Source organism: Pelodiscus sinensis, chromosome 15 (assembly GCF_052426305.1).
Source record: "Pelodiscus sinensis isolate ZL-2025 chromosome 15, ASM5242630v1, whole genome shotgun sequence".
NCBI classification, from domain to species: Eukaryota; Metazoa; Chordata; order Testudines; family Trionychidae; genus Pelodiscus; species Pelodiscus sinensis.
In genome coordinates, this window is record NC_143066.1 from 9,863,277 (window position 1) to 9,880,163 (window position 16,887).

The 16,887-nt window shown below is 39.6% G+C and overlaps 1 protein-coding gene across 25 annotated transcripts in view; it reads left to right on the top strand.

The window, feature by feature from the left end:
- The window catches only part of RBFOX1 (RNA binding fox-1 homolog 1), a 1,623,526-nt gene that overhangs the window by 612,967 nt on the left and 993,672 nt on the right, over window positions 1-16,887 (top strand). The window lies entirely within an intron of this gene.

Consider the following 16,887-nt stretch of genomic DNA (forward strand, 5'->3'; position numbering starts at 1 on the left):
TGTAGTTCCTGGTCAACTTAATTGGAGATGAATGCTCAGCAAATCAGACCCTACATGTTTCAAGTAAGAGGAGCCATTCCACTTGCATCTCTCACCCATAAAAACATACAAACTGAAAACATTTCCAGACACACACGGGAAACTTCTGACAAAGAGAGGACTAGAACACAAGTCCTAACTTTTTTTGCATCTTCAAGTCTTACCCTTAGATCAAGAAGGATGTACTTTTCAATTTCTTCTATAGCCACAGCTCAAGCCACTCAATTTCTTCTTCAGTGTACGCTTCCCGTTCCTTTCCTTCCCTCCCCGAGGCTCAGAAATGTGCACAGCTTCAGATGGACATGAAAGGCCCAGGTTCTGAACTTGTGCTGGCTGTGTGGCACTGCAACTTGTTCCTTCCCTGATGAATGGCCAAGTTTGGATTTCTTTTTTCTTTTAATGAAGCTTCACTGTTTAGACCTACTTTGAAATATTAATGACTGTTGAAAACCCAGGCATTACATAACCAGCACTTGAAGCACTTTCCAAGGCAACGAAAAACATACCAGTAGATGTGCATTCCACCAGTCATGTACTGCACTCTGCAACATTCCATGTACAACTATGAACAATTCATGCTGTCTGTTATTTTGAGGTGCTTTGTCAAAGGCTTCCATAGGATTTGGACCCTCTACTCCGAGAAACAACCTTTTAGATGCTTGAGAATAAAATGCCTTTTCCTGTTACTTTGATCATTTTACCAGACTGCAAATGGAATAGTCTTGAATTGTTTTTCTAATTACTTTAAGAGCAATGTGATTCTATTTTTCTGCACTTCAGTCTGTGTGACCTCATCATTGATGGAATATACTAATATGACATTAATCACTTGCTTCTTCAGTCACACCAGAGAAGACAGAAATTTATGGTTTTTTAGATCCCAAACAAAAAAATGTGTGCTATTGATCTGAACATCTTGATCCATGTGGTGCTTTCCAGTCTGTAGAAGTTTCAAGATAGTGAGATTTGAAGTTTAAATTCCTTGGCAGTGTCCCTTTATGTGAGTTTCTTGAATTCCTTTATCCTTTATGAAAATATTTTCAATTCAGAAGATGCTTCTACTTTAAAGTCAACCGATCATGAAAGTGACCTTGGGGAGAAAAAATCAGCTAAATTAAGGCATATCCATCTAGTTGCATAATACTGCTGGTACAATATGGTTCCTTTGTTTTATCACCTCACTATAATTGGTTTACAAGCTTTCCTTATCTCAAACTGGTTAGTATGTTTCTGCATCTGTATAATATTTATTAACTTCGGTCCTTTTTTCTCTCTTTCCCCCCCATTAAAAGATGGCTTTCTCCATCTAACCACCCTCAAAATGCAACTGAAAAATATCATAAAAATGCTGCTATGCCCTTCTGTTCTTGAAATAAATGACTTATTTCATCTGTAGAAAATTCACTGTGGTATTGGTCAAAAGAGCAGTCAGTCAAGTGATTCCCATTATGAATATAAAATCCTAATAGTGAAACATCTTTTAAATGACTGATGACTTTGAAAAAATAGCTGCGCTTTATTCCAAATGGAACAGTTGAATTGGAAAAACTGGAGCACTTGTATTAAATCTTACTATTCAGAGGTAATTTCAGAATTATTTTTCCTTGCACAAATGATAGCATATGCATGCATGCCAAATTAAACTGAATTAATGAAACATATTTAAGTGGTAGTAAACATTTTATGCAATTTTTGTTTGAACTGTTCCTTTGCTGAAGGCTGACAGTATCACTTCTGGTTCAGCTGGTCAGACATTCTATATGTTTGTGTGTGTGTGAACATGCCCATTATATCTGGAGGTGCCAGTATGGCACTTATAGACCAAGCTGCAGTAAGGCTGTGTAAAACAGGCCTGTCTCTCAGTATCTTAAAATGAAAGTTGTTCATGTGTATTTCTTCACTATAATACACATACTAAAAGAAAATAGAATAACAAATAAGGCAATATTGACATCAAGAGTAATACCTCTCTACAAGTGTCAGTCCTTACCATGGTGGTGGGACATGTGTAACTGCACACACACACCCTTTCTGACACCTTTTTTAATCGTAACCATACCATCACTTTCAGTACATGTATTAAAAAATCTGATTGATTGGCATAGCAGTGTGATTTTAAACTCTGATTTGTTGCACAGTTTTATTCTATTATTGATTTGAGATAATTGTGGATATATGTGTGAAACCCTCCCCCAAACTGGTCACACTTGAAGTTTCTCACATTCTATGAGAGATGAATGATTCCACTAATATCCCCCACTTTAAGAACGGGAATATCTCTCAAAGTGACCAAATGTAAGAGAAACTAAATATGAATGTCATGGTTATTGGGCTACTGCACATCTCTCCCTGTTTTTTCCAGGTGCATCAGATTGTGCATGAAAGCCTCCCCCATGCTGGTATTATGGAATTTCACTTCTCTTCTACTGAGCCCTGAGCTACAGTACACTGCATATCAACTGTGCTTACCCACATGGGTCTGACTGGATTTGTCACCCAGGGTTCTTCCTATCTGAAGTCTGTGACTAGTGTTGAATACAGTGACCAGGCATCCTTCCTTAACCAAAGAGCTGTTTAATCTTAAAAGCAAGAATAATGCAATGTTAAAACAATCTCTCCTCCCACCCTGTGTTAATGAGGCAGATAGCTTGAAGTCTTGGGTGTCAACTTGAACAGCACTTCAACAATAGCTACCTGGTTTTTGTGATTTGTTTTGACAGAGAGGTTTCTTAACAGATAGCAGTTCTTTTGATTTGGTGGCTACCAACATTAGCCCCTTGTGGCAAAACAAGTATTGTAACTTGGCTGCTACTCAAAGAAATAATCTTAGGCACTCTCCCTTAAGAGCCCTGAAATGTTTACAAGGATGTAACCTATCTTGTTTTGCCTCCTACTTTTTTTTTCCAAATAGTCATGATGATTTAACTCAGTAATCATACTGCAAGCATCCCAGTAACCTGTTCAACATACAGTATTAATAAATTATTACATAGCATCTCTGCATCTGTCAAAATGGACGCTTGCCTTTAGGTATATATATCTGAATGCATCCAATAAGAAAGTGAAGTGAGCCACAATGTAAAGAGGAGACAAATTGAAACAAAAGGAAGAGAAAATCAAATCTTCATTTCAGTTTGGCACCTTATAATTATAAAAATGTCATTTTTAGCACTTCAGCTCCATAACACATGTTTTTAATTCCCATGCAATTTAACTGAGAAATAAACTCAGTGTTTGCTGTTTCTTTTTCCACATTTTCATTCTTCTAAAGAGGAATCCATTTGATAGAACCAGGCATCTTGGTTTGGTTCATGGACTAGGGTAGGAACTTTTTACTGTGAATAGGATAGGAGTCCGCACCACATGAATACAGATAGTTGTATGAGTTGTCCTGTGTGTTGGCTCAAGAGCCAAGGTAAGGTAATACAGTAAAACTCCATTAATCCGGCATCCAATGCTCCGGGACTCCTGATGGTCCAGCACCATCAGGAACCCGGAAGTGCTGGGGCAGCCGGACAGGCTTCCCACATTCAGCTGCTGCTGAAACTGACCAGCAGCTGAATCGGGGAAGCCGGGAGCAGAGCAGCTGGGGTGCTGCCAGGTTGGTCCCGTAGCACTGCCCCTGGGGGCTGCGGGACCAACCCGGCAGCACCCCAGCTGCTCTTGGGGATGCCTGGGGCAGAGCAGCTGGAGTGCTGCCGGGTTGGTCCCGCAGCGCCAGAGGACGGCGCTGCGGGACCAACCCGGCAAGATCCCAGCTGCTCTGGCCCAGGGGTCCCCGATTCAGCTGCTGCTGAAACAGATCACCGGCTGATTCCAGGAAGCCCGGGGCAGAGCTGCTCTGCCCCGGGCTTCCTGGAATCAGCCGGTGATCTGTTTCAGCAGCGGCTGACTTGGGGACCCCTGGGCCAGAGCAGCTGGGGTCCTGCCGGGTTGGTCCCGCAGCGCCGTCCTTTGGCTCTGCGGGACCAACCCGGCAGCACCCCAGCTGCTCTATTACAGGCATCCCCGATTCAGCTGCTGCTGAAACTGACCAGCAGCGGCTGAATCAGGGACGCCTGGGGCAGAGCCGGACTATAGTAAGGGGGGGCTATGAGGGGTCTGGGGTGGCATCCCCTCCCACCCTGCTCCAGACCCCTCATAGCCCCCCCCCCTTCTGATAGTCCGGCATATCTGATAATCTGGCACCCCCTGGGTCCTAAAGGTGCCGGATTATCGGAAGTTTACTGTAGTTGGCCTCTACCATGCCTCTATGAGAAAGATGGTTGATAGAAAATTAACTTGGGGCAAGCTAATCTTCCTGCATAATCTTTTTGAAAACAATGTTTTTTTTATTTCTCCTTTTGAAAGTTAGCTATGACTTAAACTAATATTTAGAAAATGTTCTTTAGTCTGAACACTCTGCTCAAAAGGATTTCTATGAATTATAAATTGCTTGTTTAAACCACAAGCAAATGCATCATCGGTTTTGGTTTTTACAAATACCACTACTTGAACAAGTTACTTCATTCAGTGGATTCTACATTTTGTCTTATAATCATTACATTTTTGACATTTACTTATATGTATTAGTAGTAATTTTGCTGTCTATAATATTGATATTTTCCTGCTAAATGTCTATTTTTTTAGTATGGAGTTTCCTATAGTGCCCATCACTGTGATATATGATCACTTCCAGATAAGTTAGACTTGTGCAGCAAGGCTGTTTCTACATACATGTTTACATGGATAGTTGTATGTGTGCGCGTTTATTGAGTAGGGTAACTTGACAGATGAGCAGCAGTATCTCTTGCTGTAAGCTTTTGAGTGGGATACTTGTCGATAAGCAGAAGATCCTCAGCTCTGGTAATTGCTTCCTCTGGCCAGGCCAGTAAAGCCTGACTTCAGTGACCAGTAGGGCATGGAACAAGTTCTCTGTATTTTGTCAGACCTATAATACATTGGCAAATCAGGCAGCTGCATGGGATTGGTCCACTAGCAGATGAACAGCAACTGAAAGTGCTTCACACATTGAATCTGTTTCCTTTTCCTTTAGAAGCAATATCTCTATGATAGGCATTACAATGCAGTAATGTTGTAGTAAAAGTATATCTGCTGCTTGGGAATATGTTGTAAAAACGTACTTCTCTCTTGCACTGAAAATAAAATTAGTATATTAAAAAAAGCTTCCACATATTAGAACATATTAGAATTGATTTAAATATTGCCCATAAAGACATAATTTGAGTCCACCGGTATAAAGTGGAAAACAAGCAATAATTCTAATAAACGCTAAATTTCCGGTTTTATGCATTTGACTCTTCATTGGCATTCAAGATGTATATTTTAAGGTGTATATTTTATTATTTTATCCAGCTTCTGAGTTGCAGAGAGATACATTCCAGTCTACAGAACTAGTTCATGACATGAAACTTAAGATAAGCAGTAAATAACTGAAGTACTAAGCACATATCCAAGTGAAAGGTACTAGACTCATTACTGTACTTAGTTGGTGTTTTCAGGTACTAGTATTTACATATTAAATCTAGATAGAATCTCTGCATCTGCTGTCTTTCAAGTTCTGGGGAGAATAATCACTTTAGGTAATATTTACAAAACTCACATTTTCAGAAGTGAATGGCATTTAGACTCCTAAGTGCCTAAGCAGCTTTTGAAAATGAAACCCTCTAATTTTCAGATTTTAAGGGTTACATATATGTCAACATTGTGAGCCCTTGAGAGTCCTGGAGGATATTTTGTTATAGTTAACTGCCATTTGGGATTTTTGGCATTCCACTTCTCCTGTAGAATGGATTTTTTTTAACAGAAATGTGTTGCAATTCCATGAAATTAACCATTCAGGGCAAATGAAATTATAAGTCACCATCATGTTGCTCCTCTAATTTATTTTTCTTGGAACGTCTTGCTTCACTAATAGGTGTTCCTAAATACGTACTCCTTTCTTTACTCAGGGTATGTCTACATTAGCCCCATAGTTCGAACTAGGGTGGCTAATGTAGGCATTTGAAGTTGCAAATGAAGCTTGGGATTTAAATATCCAGAGCTTTATTTGCATCTTCCCGTCCAGGTGCCATTTTTAAATCCCCCTAATCCGAACAAACTGCCCACGGCTACACGCAGCAGTCAAACTTTAACTCGAACTAAGGACTTAACTAAGGACTTAGTTCAAGTTAACGTTTGACTGCTGCATGTAGCCATGGGCAGTTAGTTCGGATTAGGGGGATTTAAAAATGGCGCCTGGACAGGAAGATGCAAATAAATCCTGAGATATTTAAATCCCGGGCTTCAGTTGCAACTTCGAATGCCTACGTTAGCCTCCCTAGTTTGAACTAGTGGGCTAGTGTAGACATACCCTCAGAGAACAGATTTCCAATAAATTCTTTTTTTAAAACGTTTTAGTGACAGTGTAATGCTAGATCTGATACTGCTCTTACAAAATGAGGGTTTTGACTGGCTTTGCTGATGAAAATATAAGCTCTAGAGGAAATGCCCTTCCTGTGCTTTAAATAAAGATTTTTTTTTTTTGCAAAAGCATTCTGTTCATATAAATGTGGTGTTATATTTGGAAAGTGTTTGAACAACAACAAAAAAACTTTCTTCACTTTTGTTAGCTTGCAGAAAGCCAGAACTACAGTGGTTCTTGCCTCAGGCCATTGCAATTCTATTGTAGTTTTATTTTCAGACTTGTTTTGAAATAGTCCTTCAGAAGGTTCTGCCTGATCTGAGATGGAGAAGCAATTTCACAATTTATTCTTCTTAATCTTGGGAGGACCCATGCTACAATAATGAGAATCAATAAGGGAACCACCATATATATATATTTTTTAAATTTGCTTATTTTATGTTCACAAGTTATCTGCCAACAGCATTTGATAAGCTCCTATGCATTATCTTGACTTGCCGCATAATTTATGTGAATAATTCTTGCTGAAGATTATTCTTCAGCAGTGTGTTGTATTTAAAACCTCAGCTGTGCAGGATCACATTACGTATATTTTTGTTCCTTAATTCAGTGACTATTTAGCTTAGACCCAGGTTTTGGAAATGAATTGCTAAAATTACAAATCCATATATATTCTCTAGTCCATTCTTAAAAGGTATGTCTACACTTGCCCTTGCGGACTAGGGAGGCAAATGAAGCATACCAAAGTTGCTAATGAAGCGTGCAGTTTAAATATCCCGCGCTTGATTAGCATATTCGTGGCCAGTCGCCATTTTAAAAGGCTGGTCGCCCGATTTAACTTGTCACGTGTAGACGCGGTAGTCCAATCCAAAACCCTTCCCTCAAATTAACTGTTATTCCTCGTGTAATGAGTCCAAACTAGGGAGCAAGTGTAGACATACCCAAAATGTGTTATTTCCATCCACAACTGTTGCCAGTATCCTCATTTGAATCATAGAATCATAGGGCTGGAAATGATCACAGGAGGTCATCAAGTCCAGCCGCCTGCCCAAACCAGGACCAACATCAACTAAATCAACCCAGCCAGGGCTTTGTCAAGCAGAGACTTAAATACGTCTAGGGATGGAGATTCCACCACCTCCCTAGGTAACCCAATCCAGTACTTCACCACCCTCCTAATGAAATAGTTTTTCCTAATATCCAACCTAGACCTCCACCATTGTAACGTGAGAACATTGCTCCTTGTTCTGCCATCTGTCACTACTGAGAACAGCCTCTCTCCATTCTCTTTGGAACCTTCCTTCGGGAAGTTGAAAGCTGCTATCAGACCCCCCTTCACTCTTCTCTTCTGCAGACTAAATAAGCCCAAATCCCTCAGCCTCTCCTCATAGGCCATGTGCTCCAGCTCCCTAATCATTTTGGTTGCCCTCCGCTGGACCCTCTCCAATGCGTTCACATCCTTTCTATAGTGGGGGGCCCAGAACTGGACACAGTACTCCAGATTTGCTAGATTATTTGTGGGAAGCAAATGCCCAAAGCATGTGAACACAGTTGAAATGAAGTCATCTGAAAAATAAATGAACACTTTTTAGTATGTTCTCAAATTCTAGACATTAGGAATCTGAATTTTGTTTTTACACATTCACAGGTTGCATGAGTTAATAAACCCTTTTTTTAAATCACTAAAATAAAAACTATAAACTTGATATCTAACTTCAAATCCAGATTTCTTTGAAGATGAGATCTTATGAGAACATATCTTTAAACCACATATCAATCACAGAAGTAACATCTATCTACATATTCAGGTGGAAGAATGACACTGTTGATACGTTATATCCATTGTAGCCCAGATCCCTGAAAACACATGAGCACATATGAATCCTTATGTCCACATATGAATCCACCTGGGCTGTCCAACTTTTATGGCTATTTTAGTGTATTAATATTTTAACATGTGACTTTCATGTTAGGCTTGTATTAGTGTTTATAATTTGTGAAGGCAAAAGCTAGATAATTAAAAATTAGATGGCCAAAAAGAAACTATTATAATTTTAAACAGCAGTGCAAAGTGACATTTCCCATTTGGCTTTATAGCTTGAAAAGTATGAGGGCAGTGTGATGATGAATGCCATGTGATGATGAATGCTTTTGTGGCACTGACAATGGGGTACTAGTTTTGTGTGTATGGAGATGCAGACTTTGGCCTTTGGGAGTCCTTTGCCACCTCAGTATCAGATCCCTGTAATGTGCTCTAAATGGGACTATAGATGTAAACAATGCAGAAACTTCATATGGTACAAAATGAAATTGCCTGTTTTACAAAAATTCTACTATAGCTCCAAATGCAACAATTGCAGAATTCCCCCAGGATCAAACGGAAGAGTATTCACACGTACTTCTTGCAGGGTGTACATTGTACCTGAGCTGGGAAGTTTGGACAAGCTTAGGAATCTCATACATTGTGTTCTGTATGAGACATTAAAACATAGTTTTTGGTCTGAATTTTAGCTTGGCTGCACTAGACTGCCATTTCCTATTGCAATTTGCATTTGCTGAGATGCTGGATCTTAAATCCCTCTATTTTAGAGGTGGCAGCAGGGCCATTTTTCATACTAAGAGCATGTCTACACTAGGAATTAGTGTATTTCGAAATAATGAAATTCAAAATGATAACTCCCAAAATAACAATTTTGAAATAAGCTAATTTCCTGAGGAAAGCAGGAGTACAGATTTCAAAATAACCAGCCTGTTATTTCAGAATAGTGGGCTTGGTAGTATGGACACTCCACTTTATTACTTTGAAATTGGGGGGTTATTTTGAAATAACTCCCTAGTGTAGACCAGGGCTAAGTGAGGGAACCTCCAATGTGTTGTGTTCTTCCCTGCCTTGCACTTTCAGTTCAAAATAAGTCCAGCCCTTCAAGGTTTCCACAAGCACTTTCTGAATGGACATATTACCTAGAGCAGATGGTGGAGAGGAAGATTTATTTATTTATTTATTTATTTATTTTTATTTTGGTAAATTTGATGAAATTCCCTCCTGTCCCATGTACCCCAATGCAAGGTCTGTTCTCCATTGGAATCCCACTTAGCCCTTCAAAATATGGGTTAAGTAGTGGTTCAGTGATGCAAAGTCATTAGCCTTCTGTAAAAGGAGGTATGAATTCCATTTTTAGAGACTATTGGTATTTTGGGAGTATGAGGGGGAGGAAGTGTTTTAGTTTTTGTTTAGTGATCTAGTTAGTTGTTGCCATGTGTATCTGACATTTGCAAAGTATCAAGAGTTCTAGATAAACAATTTAAGCAAAGAAAAGAAAAGAAGGCACCGATCTCAGTTTTTCCCCCAGAAAGGACCTACATGATCTGGTGAAATCAGCATTTCATTAAAGAACAGTTGATGAGGTTCACAGGTTTAAAAAAAATTTATTTAATTGTCAATTATTTTACTGGATTAATTTGAATAAATTGATTTAGCATCTCTGTGTCAACTTCTATGTATATGTAGTCTCTGGGCCAGATCTCAGTTAATGTACATGAGCCTATCTGGATTTACACTGCTCGCTTGCCAGTGCCAGCTCCCTGCTGTAGGCTGAGAGCCACGTGAGCTGGCTCTAGCTTGCGGGAAAGGAAGTAGCTCCCTCTCCCTGGCTGGAGGAATATCAGCACAAAAACCAATTCAGCTGGAGGCTTTCCTCCAGAATCACGGCCAGTGGGAGCAGCAGGAGGCGGTGCCTGGGAATAGTGGGGTGTGCAGAGCCAGATAAGTGCCCCCCAGGCTCCTCATGCCCAGATCCCAAACCACCATCCCCCTCAGTGCATCCTCCTTTTTGCTGAAAACCTGCGCCCCTATCTCACTCCAGCACCCTCCCTCCCACTCAGAACCCTCACTTCACTCCTGTACTCTGACTTCCTCCCAGATTCCTCACCCTGCTCCTGCACCCTCCCTCCCACCCACCCACATCCTCCCATCCTCAGCTTGCTCCTTCACTCTCACTCCTGCCCAGATCCTCACCCTCAGCCTGCTCCTGCACCCAACCTCCCAGCCGACCCGATCACCCTACCCTCTCCTGAACTCATTTTGTCAATATGGGTGGTTGGCTGGTGGTCAGCGGAAGGTATGTGTTGAGTGGGGGGGATATGGGCCAAGAAGTTTGGGAACCATTGTCTTACACTGTATTAAGGACTGAGTGTTGGATATGTATGCAAATATTCTTTAAGATTATATGGGAATAAAAGAGAATATTCTATGTTAGTGGAATGTATGTTTAAAAAGAACATCGTTTTACAATGACTCCCTAAATAAACTACAGAGCCAAAAATGCCTATAGTACCTGACTGATTATAATACTATACTAAATCAAAAGCGACTGCATTTAAAACTTTCATAAAGACAGCTCAGTCTTTTTAAATGATGGCCTGGCAAATGAAAGATCCTTTATTCTTTTCTCCCCTTGTTTTTCCTTGGGGTAATGAAAAATGAAAAATTTTGTGTAAATGTCAAAAACATCATAAAGAATAAATCTCAGAGGTTGGTTAATGAAACCTTTCTGCCTGGTGGCAAGCGGCAGGCCCTGATCGCTACAACAATTGGCACTAGGATGCTTTGAGCTGTAATATCTCAAGGACTGTGTAGTGCATTCCATCACTGATTCATCACTGATTCCTAATTTACTTAGTCTCCTAGGCACCTGGCTGAGACAGAAACAAAAAGCAATGAAGCTGTTATACTATCTTTCCCCCTCCTCTTGTATGCTGTCTGAAACCTGCAAAAATTTATACTGTATTCACTATGTATATCTTAAAACACAAGGTGTGGGTAACTGGATACCCCTTGTTACCTACCAGTGCTTAATTGTTGTCTGGATTATAACGACAAGTTGAGAGTTTATTTCTGACGACATACCTGATTTCTAATATGAAATCTGTGCTAGTTGATTAAGACAATGTTATACAGTATGTAATAAACAAAAAAACAAGAATGAGGAGACATTGAATTGTGGAAGATTCTTGATTAAGGCAATTTGTAATAGATGGCACTGGGTGGTTTTGCAGGGGTAATGGGAAATGTTTGTTTTGAGCATTATGCACTTTTGATCCTAGAATGCAAATACCTTGTGAAAAGCTTTAAAACATCGCACTTATGTGTTTGAAATCAGGATCTTATAGAAAGATTTCACTACATAGGAGTGGATAGTCATTTTTTCCCATGTGGATTTTCTGTAATATTTATAATCACAATATTGCCACAGTTAGGCTACGTCTACACTGGCCCCTTTTCCGGAAGGGGCATGTAAATTTCACTAGTCGTCGTAGGGAAATCCGCGGGGGATTTAAATATCCCCCGCGGCATTTAAATAAAAATGTCCGCCGCTTTTTTCCGGCTTTTAAAAAAGCCGGAAAAGAGCGTCTAGACTGGCCCCGATCCTCCGGAAAAAGTGCCCTTTTCCGGAGGCTCTTATTCTTACTTCAAAGTAAGAATAAGAGCCTCCGGAAATAAGAGCCTCCGGGCACTTTTTCCGGAGGATCGGGGCCAGTCTAGACGCTCTTTTCCGGCTTTTTTAAAAGCCGGAAAAAAGCGGCGGACATTTTTATTTAAATGCCGTGGGGGATATTTAAATCCCCCGCGGATTTCCCTACGACGACTGCTGAAATTTACATGCCCCTTCCGGAAGAGGGGCCAGTGTAGACGTAGCCTTATAGTAGAAAGAACAAACACACATCCCAGTTTCAGTGTGCATGTGCTATTGCAATAGCATTGTTGGTCTCTACATAACACCTGGACAGGCATATTGGGATATTTGTAGTATGCAAAGACTGATTTATTAATTTGGGTTTCTACACACACACACACACACACACACACACACACTCTTATCCAAAGCAATGTGTACATTATTTCAAGCTACCTCCAGGATGCGCTTGCCATAATTTTTCATTAAAATACTTCATTTCAATGATAAAATTCTGTTTTCATTTACTTGACAATTACTGTTCACTGGGACTAGCTTCATCAATCTGTTTTCATGAGAATTCTATGGAGACAGTAGCTATATAATATCACTCCTCTTGCCTTTAGTACAACAGAGGCTACTCCATCTGCAATAGCAGATGACAAAACTAACAAGGGACAATTTCATATTGATAAAGCTTCTGGACAGAAAGTATATTATAAGTCTCACAAAATCAGAGAACGTGGTTTAAATAGGTCATTTATTTTAGCTGCAGGGGGCTTCCTTCACCCCAGTAGTTTTTCTCCTTCACCCAATTTTAACCTCTGAAATGTCTATATGAATAGACATCAAAATAATCTGAGTATGGTATTTAAAAACAAATATGGGTTTGCTTTAAGAAAACTTGCTTCAATATATTTATATAGAAACACAAAAATGTGTTTAGCCAAAAAGGTGATTTTTTTTTTCTTCATGCAATCTGGCACTTCATATGTTTTTGAAATCATCAGCTTTGCTCCTCCCAAAATTCCGGGTTCCTTCTCCCTCATACTTTTGCCCAGGAGGTTTTCTTAAAGTCTCTCTTTCTGGCTGAATGAATGGCTGTCACAGGAATAGACATGGGTGGCCATAGGGTTAACAAATTATCCCATAAGACTTTATTTTTTGCTGCGGATTGTATTCATTCCAGTAGTCTCCTTAAAACTAACAGAATTCTTCAGTTTTAAGATATAAGGCTTGAAGGATCACACATGCACCATCTGCGGTTGGTACCTGGAGAGTATAATTGTTTGTTTATTTATTTATTTATTACTATGAATGTATTCTGCACTGTAGGCATATTTACAGACTGCAGCAAGGGATCTTCATAGATAACTTGATAATGGTTACCCTTTCAGCCAGAGCCAGTGCGTGACCATATCCAGAGGAAAGGTACCAGGTAGCATAGACTATGAATGGATGCAGAGCACCTGAAAAACTTCTGCCTTGTAACTTATTTCCCTTGCCTCTGGTACCTCATTGTATATCTGTAAGAGAAACTAATAGTAAATGAAAGTGTAAATTAAAAGAGCATAATCTTCATTTTAGCTGTTGCTTTTGGACTCTTGGCCTATAATTTAATACTCTTTTGGACATAAGAATGTAAGAACATAAGAATGGGCACACTGGGTCAGACCAAAGATCCATCTAGCCCCGTATCCGGTCTGCCAGCAGTGGACAGGACCAGATGCCCCAGAGGGAGGGAACACAAAAGGTAATCCTCACGTGATGGCTCTCCTATCACCCATTTCCAGACAAACAGAGGCTAAGGACACCATTCCTACCCATCCTGGCTAATAGCCATTCATGGTCCTAACCTCCATGAATCTATCAATCTCTTTTTTGAACCCTGTTAAGGTCCTATTCTTCACCACACCCTCTAGCAAGGAGTTCCACAGATTGACTGTGCACTGAGTGAAGAAAAACTTCCTTTTGTTTGTTTTCCCATCCTAATATATCTTTCTTGAGATGAAGTGACCACATCTGTATGCAGAATTCAAGATGTTTTTATGTAGAGGTTTTAAATAGCGGCAATGGTTTTATATAGCGACAATAAGATATTTTCTGTCTTATTTTCTATATCCCTTTTTAAATGATTCCTAACATTCTATTTGCTTTTTTGACTGTCACTGCACATTGAGTGGATGTTTTCAGCGAACTATCGACAATGACTCCAAGATCTCTCTCTGGAGTAGTTGTAGCTAAATTAGTCCCCATCATATATCACAATAATTGAGTAATATGCACACTTTTCTGAACATATTTATTGCCCTTAAACTGAGCCCATAGGCCCAAGTAAAGTAATTCAGATTCATTCAACTCCAGTCTGAATTCAGCTGTTCTTCAAATACTGCTCTTTTTTACAAAAGCTGGGTGGCAAACCAATAATCACAATCATCTTTGTCTCTTTTGCGTAGGCTTAGATTACAAGGGAGTTAACCCCATTTATCTAGTGACTTCTTTGTTTTGACTGCCAGAACACACAAAAAGTTGTTGGAAATAAAAGGTCATCAATTATCTGATTAAACACAAAGATATATTGGGTTTCTCAATTGTTCACTAATTGAGCCAAGTTGTTGAAATTATCTGCAGTTGTGTAGGCTCTTGAGAAAGTCTTCAATAATAATTGTAACTGTTTTTATTGTAGTGTTTTTATCACTTTTGCTGCATGTTATTGGCAGTGGTTAAAGTAAATTAAATTTTTTTACAGGTACTGCCCTATTGCAACCTGGGTCCCTGCCATCTCTTTAAATAGCTCCCTTTTGCCACAGTTCATCCAGCTCTTGCTGGGGATGCTTATGTGGGCACACTCACTTGCTTTCACCTCTGGTTATTAGCAACTCCATAGATATATTTAAGTTGTTTGTTTATAATTTGGGATCATGTATGATATTTGAACTAACGATCACATAGGTGAATGTGATTATTTCACCACATGGATGGGGGAAGAAAGAGAGAGGAAGCTCTCATTTGTAGAAACTCATCCTATACAGTATATAAATATAAATTATATAAAAATATGGATGAATTCAAAGCCAAATTGAATAAGTTATTGCAGATGTTGGCTCAAGGACATATTGAAGTAAGCTATCAATTTATTAACAGGTTGGTGCTCAAGCAGATTTCTGTAACGGGGAAGATAGTGTGAGAATGGTAGGTTCTAATTTTATCTTAAATAATCTGTTTTGTGAAACAGCTGGATCATAGAAAGGAATCTGCTATTGAGCTGAAGTGGAGAAGAATGTTTTATTTTAGACTTGTCCAAGATGCACTTACCCTTGTCCTTATACTCCTTCGAGTGGCTTCCATTTCTGTGGAGTTGAAGTGGAAGCCTTTTGAAGTAGGAATCACTCAAAGTGAAAGTGGGCATAGAATAGAATTGACAGAAAATAGCATTAGTTGATCTCTCGTTAGGTCTGCAAGCTTTTATAACCTTACCCAAGTGCTCTCAGCTAAAGCTTTTTATGATCTGTTATGATGAGTGATAACTTGGTAGATAACATAAGAGGCCTGTTTGAGAGTAAACAATCCAGACTATTTTTGGAAATGTTTTTAGTCATTGCAATAATTTATAAAGATGGGAAATGTTATATGATGTACAATATAGCCTGTGGGAATCAAAATCTGTAACTTCACCCTTTTTTTTAGCTAGTAAGTGCTTTAGTTTATAACTCTGGTTAGTATTTAGGCAGTGATGTTTACTTATTTGTATAAATAAGAATAGCATTCTTCTTGTGGATTAAAAAAAATCCAATGTTGTATTTCTAATTGCTTCTATAAACAAACACACAAAAGGCTTTGTCTAGACGGGCAAGTTTTTCCGCAAAATCATCTGCTTTTGCGGAAAAACTTGCCAGCTGTCTACACTGGCCACTTGAATTTCCGCAAAAGCACTGACAATCTCATGTAAGATTGTCAGTGCTTTTGCGGAAATACTATGCTGCTCCCCTTCGGGCAAAAGTCTTTTTCCGAAAAACTTTTGCGCAAAAGGACCAGTGTAGACAGCAGAGAGTTGTTTTCCGCAAAAAAAGCCCCGATCGCGAAAATGGCGATCGGGGCTTTTTTGCAGAAAAGTGCGTCTGGATTGGCCATGGACGCTTTTCCGCAAAAAGTGTTTTCCATTAAAAACTTTTCCATTAAAAGCATTTCCGGAAAATCATGCCAGTGTAGACGTAGCCAAAGATCCTCATTCCTGTGAGTACAGAGAAAAGTTATTTAACTGTCCCATACATGGATGTACAGGGAAATTGCATCAACCCAGGAATGGTCCATTTATAATATGATGCATATGCAGCAGATTACTCCTTTTATATAAGCACAAATAATTTGCACAAGGGGGATTGGCATAAGCAACAGGGATTCAACAACACAGCATATGCACATAAATACTTGAAGTGTGTCTTCCAGTCCATAAATACTTGAAGTGTGTCTTCCTGTAAGGTTCTCCTAGGCTCCTATCATGGTCTCGTTTTGGATTTTGAAGAAATATGGGATAAGGGATAAGAATTTGTGCCCTGTGCTCTGACGATTGGCTGAGGATTTCCACTGGCTGCCAAACTTACTCCATTTAGTATCTTTCTTCTGCATCTGACCTCCCCAACAAAACCGCAAGACAAGTTTTGGTTACAAAAATGGCCACTGCTGGTGCTAGGATTCAGGTTTTCATTTAGCAGGCTGAGCTTGTGATGCTAGCAGCTAAAATAAAGCTTGTTTTGAAATGTAAGCTATGAAAACTTGATATTGTGGCCTCTGATATAATGAAAGTGGAACAACTCACAATTTTTGCCATAAATGTAACCACTGTTTGGAAGTACCTTCAAACAAGAGAGGGCATGTGCCTGTCAATACTTTGTGTGTGGGGTGCAGAGTCAAAATTTCAGCGGTATTACTGAGCATGCTCAGTAAAAGCCATGGAGAAAATTTGGGAAGGGAGAGGCACATTACCCTCCTGTG